Raw genomic sequence first — 11,601 nt, forward strand, 5'->3', positions numbered from 1 at the left:
CATAATTTTATAGTGAATGGTACATGTCATGAAAGGCCTGTTATTGATGACCTTTGATACATATTTTAAAAAGGGTTCATCTGATTTTCTTAGATGAAATACTGTACCAGTTTCACATTCTAAACGTTAATCAGTTACGTGTGGTAAGGAGGCTTAGGTTTTAGGGTCCTGTTGTAAAAATTCCTGAAGAAGATAGAAAACGCAGTGTCTGATGAAGTGGACATGTTCACGAAAGCTCACAGGGAAATCCAAGAGTTAGCCTTCATGGTGCCACATACTTTTTACTCTTTGTTTCTTTGGATTTCTCCAAATACCATTCAACCCAGACCTATCCTGAAAACCTCCGGCCACCCACTTTGGCTTTAAATAAAACACTTTTTATTGATTTGTTTTTTGTTTTTGTTTTGTTTTTTTGAATCTAGGTGTCTCTCTCCTCCACCCATAAACATAAGAAGGTCCTGGGAAGTATCTAATTGACTGCAAATCATTGATTCTCATCTCGCCAAACAAAATATTCATCTAATGTGGCCCAGAGAAGGTGAAAGGTTGGACACCCCTGCACTAGTGCGTTAGGACGCAAGGCGACAGTTGTCCCTTGAGAAATGGTGACTAGATGGTATATGTTTATTTTGTCTGGGGTTTCATAGCGTTCAATTTACAGTTGCAAACCACCCATTCTTTCATATCCCTTTCGTATCAGTCATATCAGAAATGCATAGCCATCTCTCTAAAAATCACACTCACCGTCGCTTATGGAAGACTTAATAACTTAACAGGTGGCCTGGCCTTGAGTATATCCTAAGAAAAGGATTATTCTGTTGAAACTTTGTAGTAACAATCCTAAACTCATTTATTTTACCGAGGTGTGCATACACCACACTGAACCAAATGGCTTGCTTCTGAGTAGTCACATAGAGCAAGCCTATTCTTAGAATAGAATAGGTTTCTTGACATTGAAATCGAAATCGTGCTCCTTCAAGTCAAGTCTCACTTATGGCAACCCTTTTCCACGTTTTCTCGGACTCTCCTGGGAGATAGACATGTTATCCCAGTGGTGTTTTAACACTGCTGTTTACACCATCAGATTTGCACCGCGTTTGCTTTGAACTACATCTCCCAGAATCCTTCAGCCAGCAGGGCCGCAGTAACTCAAGCTGTCCCATAGAGGGGGGATTGAGGTCCTCAAAAAGAGAACTTTTCAAAGTTCTGGCATTTATATCTCTTAACTCTTATGCATCCTGGCTGTCTTGTCTGTCCTGAATCAAGTCAAGTGAGGTCTTGCTGGTGGTCTGAATAAGGACTGTCACCCCCTCCCACCAGCTTCTTATGTCAGAAAGTCCGTCCTATCACCCAGATGTGATATCTTCTTAATGGACGTCTGTCAAGTAATTAGCACTTTCTGTCTTTTCCCCCTCTCTCCACCCTGAAGGCAATCAATCTCTCACTGATTGATTGATTGACTTGTTGATATGTCACTTTCCTCCCCATAGGGGACTTATAGCTTAGCATTTTCTTTCAAACTCCAGGCCATGGCTTCCTTGATGTAGTCAACCCATCTCATACTTGGTCTTCCTCTCTTCCTAGTGCCTTCCAAGTTGTGAAGAGGTCCGCTGCCTCCCTCAGGCGGCCCCTCATTCGGCGGGAAATAAAAGAGGTTTAGTCTTTATAACTTTTAAACTGTCACCTTTATTGTCTCCCACATCCACCAGCACTTCGCTTGAAGGTAACATTGGTTCTAACTTCAGCAACAGGCCACTGTCAACATCAACAAAACTCTGACTATAGTCCCATGGACTTATCGGCGTAGCACCCCATGTCACTCCTTGTCCTCCAATCATGGGGGTGGGGCACTCCTCATCGCACAGATCGTCCCACAACACGAGTGCCTCACCCACCCCCTCTCGTCCGGTCCCTCAGGGAAAGGGGCTGCGGTCTTCTCCCACTCGCAGCGCAGCTCAGCCTCTCGTGGAGCCACAATAGCTGTCCATTCATGTGCCACCACACTTCTTGCCTTCTCTTCCTCCGGCTCAGGGTTAGGGAGAAGTCCTCCTATTTTTAGATTTGGGAAGTCTCTTAAGAGTCCTTGTTGGCGAACTCTTTAAAACGCCTTCTGTCTTTCCTCCCTCTTCTTATGTTCATACTCCTCCACCACAGAGCTAAACCAAATCACCCCCTCCTCGCTTTTATCCTCTTCCCACACTGACACCTCTTGCTCCTCCCACTCCCCCTCTGCCAGACAGATCTCTGAATTTCCCGCCTTTTCTCCAACTGTCAAGTCTCCTTCTGTTCCTTCTCCACACCCTGCCACATCCTGATGTTCCCCTTCTTTTCTCTTTTCCTCCATTTTGTCCACCACAGACAACACTCTTTTTATCCGCTCCTTCACACAAGTAATTAGCACTTTCTGTCTTTTTCCCCTCTCTCCACCCTGAAGGCAATCAGTCTCTCACCCACCCACCAATGCAGATGTGTAATAATCTGATGGCTATAACAAAGGCTGGGATCTGATTGAAGAATGCTCCAAGATGAGTCCCAGCAGTGTAAATTTGAGCTGTAAGTCAGCGTAGGCATTGCAAAGAGATGAAGACCTGCACAGATTTTGTGTTTGGAAGACAACACCCATGCTGCCTGGGGAATTTGGGGAGTTGTAGTCCGAAACCACAATTCTGCTTACCAGGGGTGAATGAAATGAAAGGTGGGAATCCGGATAGAAATGGGCACCAGCTGGCATATCTAGAGTCTGGGTCAAATTGAACCCAACCCAGTAAGGTGGCGATGTTGACCGAGACAGAGTATTCAACAGTAATTAGGTGAAGATAAAATGGAGGGGGGTTGCATTAATTTATTACGTGGCTTCTTATAATTGCTTTCTTGCCGCCACCACCCAAAAATTACTCCAAGATCAGCTCATAAAAATGTATTTATTTATTATATTAATTTATTTATTGAGATTATATGCTCACAAAACGCAGAATAAAAACAATATAAAATAACAAATAACAATTTACAACAATTTCTACAGAGCAAAGTACGGTAGATAAAGATAGAGAAAAAGAGGAATGTATTTTTAATAACATGAGTAACAGCACAAAAGGAAAAGGAGGTGAGAAGGAGGAGGAAAAAATTCAGACAAAGGCACTTGGTCTCCATCACAAAGGTCAGTCTCCTGTTACTAATTCAAACTAGAACAGAGTCATTGAGTGCAAGTCCACACTTTGTAAATCCTATTGAGTCAATGAGTTTACTCTAGCCAGGACTAGCAATAGGACAGTGGCCAAAGCTTTTGCATATTTTCAGCAAAATGAGGAAACATGGCTCTCTGTTTTCCTTGCGTCTCAGGTGGGTGGATGTGGCCAAGCTAGTCTTTCCCCTTAGCATGTGAAGTTTCTCTAAGGCGATGTGCCACTCTTGACAACTCACGTTTTAATTCGCAGACCATGCTGCTATGGGCTCTCCAGAAGGATGGAAGTACCATAACAAATCAGTGATCGATTGCCACGGCTTGATCTGATGGGGACCATGGCCCAGCAATGTCTACAGACAATATTAAAATTAAGGCCCCGTATCATGGGAGTCAGCACCTTCAAAATAATTTTCTTGGAGCTTCCCAGGACAGAAATCCTGATAAATTTCTTCCTTGCCACAGCTTTGCCTCTGGATGATCTTTTTCATCTTTTTCCATGTAAATGCTAATTTAAGGATTAATTAAAGGCTTTGAAACTGGGAGCCCCTGACAAAGAAAACAAGTCCTCTTAGGAAGCAGTATAGTGCTAAAGCAGTACAGCGCTAAAGCGGTATGGCACTAAAGCTGTCCCCCACACCCAAACCTGGTTCAAAATAAAGCCGGAGGCCAGGGTATCTGCAGACTGCTTCCTCCCAGGTGGCTCTTGACAGAATCTGAGATCTTCAAGAGAGGCCCCGTTGCATGTCCCTTCATTCTAAAAGCTTGGATCAGTGACAACAGAGAACTTTTTCTGTAGCAGTATACAAGTGTAGCACTTCTCCTAAAAATCAGGATGGGGCCACAGTTATTGAGCTTCCAATAGGAAGTCAAAACGGTTATTTTGTCAGGCCTTTGGCTTTTAACACATTGTGTTCAAATATATATTTAAATAATATGTTATTTCTCTTCTGTTTTTATATTTTGGTTCTATGGCACCTTGTTCGGAGAGGGGGTTGAAAAAAAATTGAATTTATATATAGCTATAATAAACAGTTTCCTTTGAGTAACGTATGTAGCATGGGCAACATGCCACCATATTAGAAAAAACAATAACACTTATCTATAAAACATAAGGTATTGAAAATATCAAAACTATTTCCCCCATCTTGAAGGTTCTATTTATGGGGAACATAAATCTTTGCCAATCTCACAGCCATAAATACTCAACTCCGAAACAAACTGTGCCAGAGCACAGAGTTCCAATCCTGTCCTCTGAAGATGCCGGCCACAGAGACTGGCGAAACGTTACGAAGAACAACCTTCAGAACACGGCCAAAGAGCCCGAAAAACCCACAACAACCATTAGATCCCGGCCGTGAAAGCCTTTGCGAATACAATATTCAAACATTTGGGGGGTTTCTGTGTGATGCCCAGGTCTGTTATCCAATATTTACATCTTCTTGCACCGATAGAAATAATATCTGTGATGGAAAATGTTGTGGGCTAACTGAACCTACACTCTCAGGCCCCAGAGTTCTGATTTTGTCTATATTTCCCCCACTACCACCATTCCCCTTCAGGATTCCAGTTAATCTAATTCAATTCTGGATTTATGCACTTGGTACAAACCCTTGCCACTCTATACATGCTCTATGGACTAATCACACAGTAGCGCAGTCAAGGGCTTAGCTGCTAGATTAGATCAGGCAGGAAGCTCTACAATTTACAGAGTCCCAGATAAGGAGTCTATTCTAAAAACAGCTTTATTAAAATAAAAAGCAAAATAAGAGGTTAAAAGACAAAAGTAGTTAAACTTTCTAGTTCAATTCCAAGTACAAAAAAGGAAGGACTCAATGCTACAGGATAAGAATGCTTTTATTTCTTAAACTAGAATCTAACAGTCAAACGTGAACAATCAGAATCTAACAGAGCAGTTAATAAATGATGTACAAACCTTTTTGCTCTTAAATTTGTCCTGCACCCATACAAAAACATTTTGGACTTCTTGTGTTTTCAGAATTCCCAAGTGGACTCGATCCACTAAATTAAAATATGATAGTCTTTAAGATGCCACATGATTTGGGGATTTTTTGAACTCGAGGTGGGTGGAGAAGTTGCAACTTTTCTTGATAGAATTCCCAAAGTCACTTGAACTACTGCTGGACGCTGAGTATCAATAAACAACAAGGTGGACAATTTTGCTGCTCTTTCTGCTCCCCTTAGCCCATTAACAGCTGTGTTTCTTGGTACAGTGCCAGGCTTTGACTGTGAACGGGGTCCTCCTTGAACAAAGAAATATAGGGAAACAAGGAAAGCCAAGGACCGTCCTTGTTTACAGAGATTAGGGTTCCTTATGTTGGATTTTACTTTGCAACTTCCCCCCCCACACACACACACATAATGAGGGAGTGTGAAAAATAAAATGAGCTACCAGCTGTCTGTCAGTTTCAGGAATTGTCAGCTTACAGAGTTGCCTGAAAACTCTATTTCTCTTTAAAATAAGCATAAGATGACTTTAAAAAAAAGAAAATAAGAGAGCCCCTTTGGAATTAATATACAAGGGAAATATTAGATCTTATGCAACTAGCAATGGGATGAGAGGCATTTAGCATGCATTGGCTGGTGCTGGCATGTTGCTTGACATGTGACATGGATTGCATACACCAAAATACAGCTGGTAAGCAGAATTGTGGTTTTGGACTATAACTCCCAGAATTCCCCAGGCAGCATGGGGGTTGTCCTCCAAACACAGGATCTGTGCAGGTCTTCGTCTCAGCTCAACTTTCAGGCTCAGCATACATGAGCCCCACAAACAAGAAAAGACAGTAATGGTTGGAAAAATGGAAGGCACTAGGAAGAGAGGAAGACCAAGTATGAGATGGGTTGACTACATCAAGGAAGCCATGGCCTGGAGTTTGAAAGAAAATGCTAAGCTATAAGTCCCCTATGGGGAGAAAAGTGACATATCAACAAGTCAATCAATCAATCAGTGAGAGATTGATTGCCTTCAGGGTGGAGAGAGGGGGAAAAGACAGAAAGTGCTAATTACTTGACAGACGTCCATTAAGAAGATATCACATCTGGGTGATAGGACGGACTTCCTGCCATAAGAAGCTGGTGGGAGGGGGTGACAATCCTTATTCAGACCACCAGCAAGACCTCGCTTGACTTGATTCAGGACAGACAAGACAGCCAGGATGCAGAAGAGTTAACAGATATAATTGCCAGAATTTTGAAAAGTTCTCTTTTTGAGGACCTCAATCCCCCCTCTATGGGACAGCTTGAGTTACTGCGGCCCTGCTGGCTGAAGGATTCTGGGAGATGTAGTTCAAAGCAAACGCGGTGCAAATCTGATGGTGTAAACAGCAGTGTTAAAACACCACTGGGATAACATGTCTATCTCCCAGGAGAGTCTGAGAAAACGTGGAAAAGGGTTGCCATAAGTGAGACTTGACTTGAAGGAGCACGATTTTGATTTCAATGTCAAGAAACCTATTCTAGTCTAAGAATAGGCTTGCTCTATGTGACTACTCAGAAGCAAGCCATTTGGTTCAGTGTGGTGTATGCACACCTCGGTAAAATAAATGAGTTTAGGATTGTTACTTCAAAGTTTGAATGGAATAATCCTTTTCTTAGGATGTACTCAAGGCCAGGCCACCTGTTAATTTATTAAGTCTTCCATAAGCGACGGTGAGTGTGATTTTTAGAGAGATGGCTATGCATTTCTGCTTTGACTGATACGAAAGGGATATGAAAGAATGGGTGGTTTGCAACTGTAAATGGGAAACATGCCACCATATTAAAAAAAAACAATAACACTTATCTATAAAACATAAAGTATTCAAAATATCAACAACATCAAAACATTTTAAAAATCAGAATTAGGCTTTGGCATAAGAGAAAAAAAATCCCCCGGAATCCAGTGAGCCACAAACACCGGCAATAAGCAAGCTGACAAGAAGTCCTTTAAAGTAAGAAATAAGAGTTCCCAGCCCAATCACCCTGGTTGAACAAGATGTCATGTTATCCCTTGATTCTCCTTGTGGGATGAATCCAAACACGGTATTCCATCTTGGTCCAACAGGGAAGTTACAATGGGTTTTCAAAATGGCAGAAAACGATCATACCGTGGCACCGTGGCTGACCTTGTGCCGCTTCAGCTGATCACTGCTGATGAAGGAGGCACTACATTGGTTGCAGGAGAAGGCACGGTGGAGGCGCAGGTGTTGTTTCAGGGAGCGGGCGTCGACTAGCCGCTTCCCACAGATATGGCACATGTAGCGTCCTTTCTGATGCCTGGCCTGCTCCCTTCCACCCGAGTGAGAAACCAGGCGGCGCCTCTTCTTGGGGGACACCGTGTCGTCTTCCGTGTCTCCCGTCTCGCTCAATTCCTCCTCCGATCCTTGCCAGTCGCTATCCGTATCCTGTTCTACCTCGCTGCTCTCCTCTCTGTCCACATAGCTCACTTTGGAACGACCCTCTCGGAAGTTGTAGGACTTGGTCAAGGATGGCTCCCGATCAACCACATCGTCTCCATCATTTCCGTCAACACAGATCACTTCAGAATGGTCCTCTCGGATGTTGCGGGATGACGATTCTCCGCTATTTTGAGGAGGAAGCCGGACCACCGGCTGTGGTTGTTGGGAGGCCACTGGCAGCTGCTGAAGGATAGCGGCCTCCTCTTCATTCCGCAACTTCAGTGGACTCAAATCATCGCTTCTTATCACTGCGAAAACAAAGAGATGTATCTTACTCTTAACATCCCATGTTCCTTCCATCACACGGACAAAGAGCTTGAGATAGTTATGCACCATTTCCCGAGAGATAAATCGGTTGGTTTTATTATACAAAGCCCAAAGACTCTTTTCACGGTGGGCCCTCCTTGAGGCTTAAAAATAAGAGAAAAACTATTTAAGTACATAACACACATTGAATAACAGAACCAAACAATAATGACAATAATTCCCCTCACCCAAAGGCTTACAGTCTTTGTTACCGGGTCAAATTTATTTATTTTGCTTCTGTTATTGACCTACCACCATTCTCCCCATAGGGGACCCAAAGCAGCTCACAGCCGTTCAAACTAAGAGTGAATAAAGTCGGAATTTCTGGGAACCCCCTCTTATTCCTTAAAAGCTTAGGTCATTGGCTCACAACAGAGAGTCAAGAGGGAAAGGGCCAACCTGGCTTTTAGGGGCAGAACAGCCCAAAGCCTGGAAGCAGCCACCGAGAAGGCCCTGTCTTGTGTCCTCACCGAATGAGCTTGTGAAGGTTATGCGACCAAGAAAAGGGCCTCTCCAGAGGATCTTAAGAGCTGAAAAGGCTCATGATGGGGGGGGGGGGTTGACTGCCTGGCCCCAAACCATATAGGGCTTCATAGGTAATAATCAGCGCTTTGAATTGGGCCTGGAAACAGACTGGCAGCTCGTGCTGTAGTGAGGGAGTTATATGCACCCCGCCACCAGCGCTTCTCAGCAGTCTGAAGGCAGAGTTTTGAACTGTGGGAAGTTTCTGAAACCCTTTCCAAAGGCAGTCCCAGATGCAGTGCATTGCAGTAATCCAGGCAAGATGGAACCAAGGTATTTGTCATCATGGCCAGATCAGACCTCTCAAGGAACGGGCGCAGCGGAAGCACCCACTTTAACTGAGCAAAAGCCGCTCCCGGCCACCGCCCAGACCATGCCCGCAAGCTCAGGGTTGAATCCATGATCCCGCCACTCTCCCAGCAAAATAGATACAACAAACGACGGAGGAAAACATGATAGTGTTCCAAGCTCCATTTCTTAGTACTTTTTTTTTTTTTTTACATCAGAAGATGTTTCAGGGCTAGCCCTGAAATGAATGGTCAGGGAGCCTCACTAGAAAAAAAGGCAATCCAAAAACAAAAGAAACATTAAAAAATAAAGATGAGACAAATATTGTGCCACCTTGAAAACTCCTTTATTTTAATGTGAGCTTCCATGAACAAGTCCACTTCTCCAGGTTTGTCCACAAAAGCTCACCTGAAAATACAGCACTTAGTCTTTGAGGAGACTTAATGTTTTTTGTCTTGTTTGTTTGTTTGTTTGTTTAGTTAGTTATGTTTTGGCTTCTTATGCTAGCACAGACTCGCATGGCTTCCTCTTCTAAAAGTACCATCACTAAAAGATATTGGGTTTTATATACTAAACGATCAACCTCTGCGGTCTTCTAGCCAGAGTTCTGTTGTTTATGTACACTAGCATAGATCAAACAGTGTAAATCACAGCCGTGAACTGCCGCTGGTTAAGAAATAGAGGCTGCGCCAGAAAAGTTGTCAGGAAACTGAAAAATAACTGAGAAGGAGCTGTTGGCAGTTTTTACAATTTTCCATACCGCCTCCAGGAGTAGTCCCTGGGAGGGACCTTTCTAGGCTGGGGTGACTGTCCATTTTTTCAGCACTAACCAATTGTTCCTCCTCTGCCTCTGAATCAAAGGGAGTCCCGCCTCTCTGCTCTGACTTTCCCCCCTTTTTGTTGTTGACTGTGAGTATGTTGAGGTCTGTTGCCCAAATCAATTTTTCCCCCAGCTTGCTGTCTTTTTCTTTCTACTGTATCTGAGCTGAGAATGTAAGTGCCAGTTGATGAGAAAATAAAGGGTAGACTAATATGGGGAAGTTGATGTGCCCTGTGAATCCCTACACATCTGTTGTGAGGAATTTAACCAGAAATTCAAAACTCTGCAACAGGATCTTGGCATTTCTACTCGCCTTACGGAACAAGCTCTACTAGCAGACAGGACGCTGGTCGGCTGCGGCTAACAGGCTTAACAAGATGAGACAATGAAGATCAGACACTCGATTTCCTATCTCTCTCCATTTAAGCAAACAGCTATCTGATCAGAAGTTCAGCCCTGGGCGAGTGCTCTTGCCTTCCATGCTTTCTCCCCGTGTCATTTAGGAGATTATAATCTCGCACTCAGAGACATTTTACCATTGGCTAAAATGTAAAGAGAGGGAAGATCCAGATCTCTGTTGTCTAATGATGTGCCTAGAACTGTAAACACAGAGTCTCCAGCTCGTCTCAATACAGCCACGGGCTCCCTGCATGACGTTAGATAGTAAGGCCAGCCTGCATTGCATACATTCAACCCACAACCCATCCTCCAAGATTTAATACAGGAATTATACACTACTAAGAATACTGGCTGCATAAATGCTATCAGCACTGAAGATGCGGGCTTGCCATGAAAGTGAAAGCACTAGAGATGATTTTTTTTTATTTTTCGGACATTCCCCATTCTAGGAATTTACTTCAGACACTTGAATGTGGTTCAACTGAGAACAAAAAGGCCCAAACTGGAAGACTTTCAGGCCTAGCTAGGCCTAGCTTCCTGTTTGGAAAGAAAGCTCCCAGCTAGCACTGGGACAGGAAGAGGAAGCTTGGGTGGAACAAGGCCTAGCTCAGCCTTGAAGCTTTCCAGATGAGGTCTTTTTTTCCCAGACGAGCCACAGTGGGGTGTCTGTAAAGTGCGTGTTAAGTCAGGTAGAATTCCCAGAATAAGGAATTATGAGATTGGTAGTGCAAGAAATCAGAAAATCCCATTGTTAAAGAGCACACCCAACTTCCTCCATTCTCAACCTTTGTTTTTCTTGTAAATTTTTTCTAGTTCCGAGGCCTACAAAGATAGGTTTTAAAAACACCCGGGCAAGACAGAGATTGATTTTAAAAAACCCAAAACAGGTAAATTGGATTTGCCCTGGCGATCCATCCCTTTCAACTTTCTCCTCCCATTACTGAAATAATGTATGCAAAATTAAAGCCATTTGCCTTTTAAAAGGTTAAACGTGTGGGTGTTTCTTAGAGCAGAATTTTAATCCTTTTTCACCCGGCAGGATCAGGCAAGGGCTGAAATGTGTGGCTGGATTAATGTAACAAGCTGTATGCGGGGCTGCCTCTGGACATTCCCACCGGTCCAAAACATTGTGGGGCAGTATGTCACCAGCATACTTTGCTTTTACAAGCAACGGATTTACGATATAGACCATATTTTTCCATATATAAGATGCCGCCATGTATAAGACATCCCCCCCCTTTTCTAATCCAAAATTAAGAAATCCAAGTGGGGCTTAGCAAGTGCAGGGGAAAAGGGATCAAAGCGCTGCAGGATTGCTTTGATCCCTGCTTTCCCCTCCATTAGTTTTTGTTCTCTCCTTAGTTTGCTTCTGTGTATAAGATGACCCTCAATTTTTAGTCTAAAGGTTTTAGACAAAAGTATAGTCTTATAAATGAAAAAATACTGTAGGTTGAAAAACATAACCAATCTACCTGGCTCGGCGTGTTGCAGCTTGCAGTCGTGTTCGCCGAAATATCTGGCCTGGCAGAGCGGGCAGATCTGTGAGGCTGGGAGGGAGATCTTCTGAGCAGGGATCTCTAATGTGATCTTGGTTCCTGGGGACAAGGTCGCGGAGCTGACCAGAA

The sequence above is a fragment of the Pogona vitticeps genome, chromosome 9 (assembly GCF_051106095.1).
Source record: "Pogona vitticeps strain Pit_001003342236 chromosome 9, PviZW2.1, whole genome shotgun sequence".
NCBI lineage: Eukaryota > Metazoa > Chordata > Lepidosauria > Squamata > Agamidae > Pogona > Pogona vitticeps.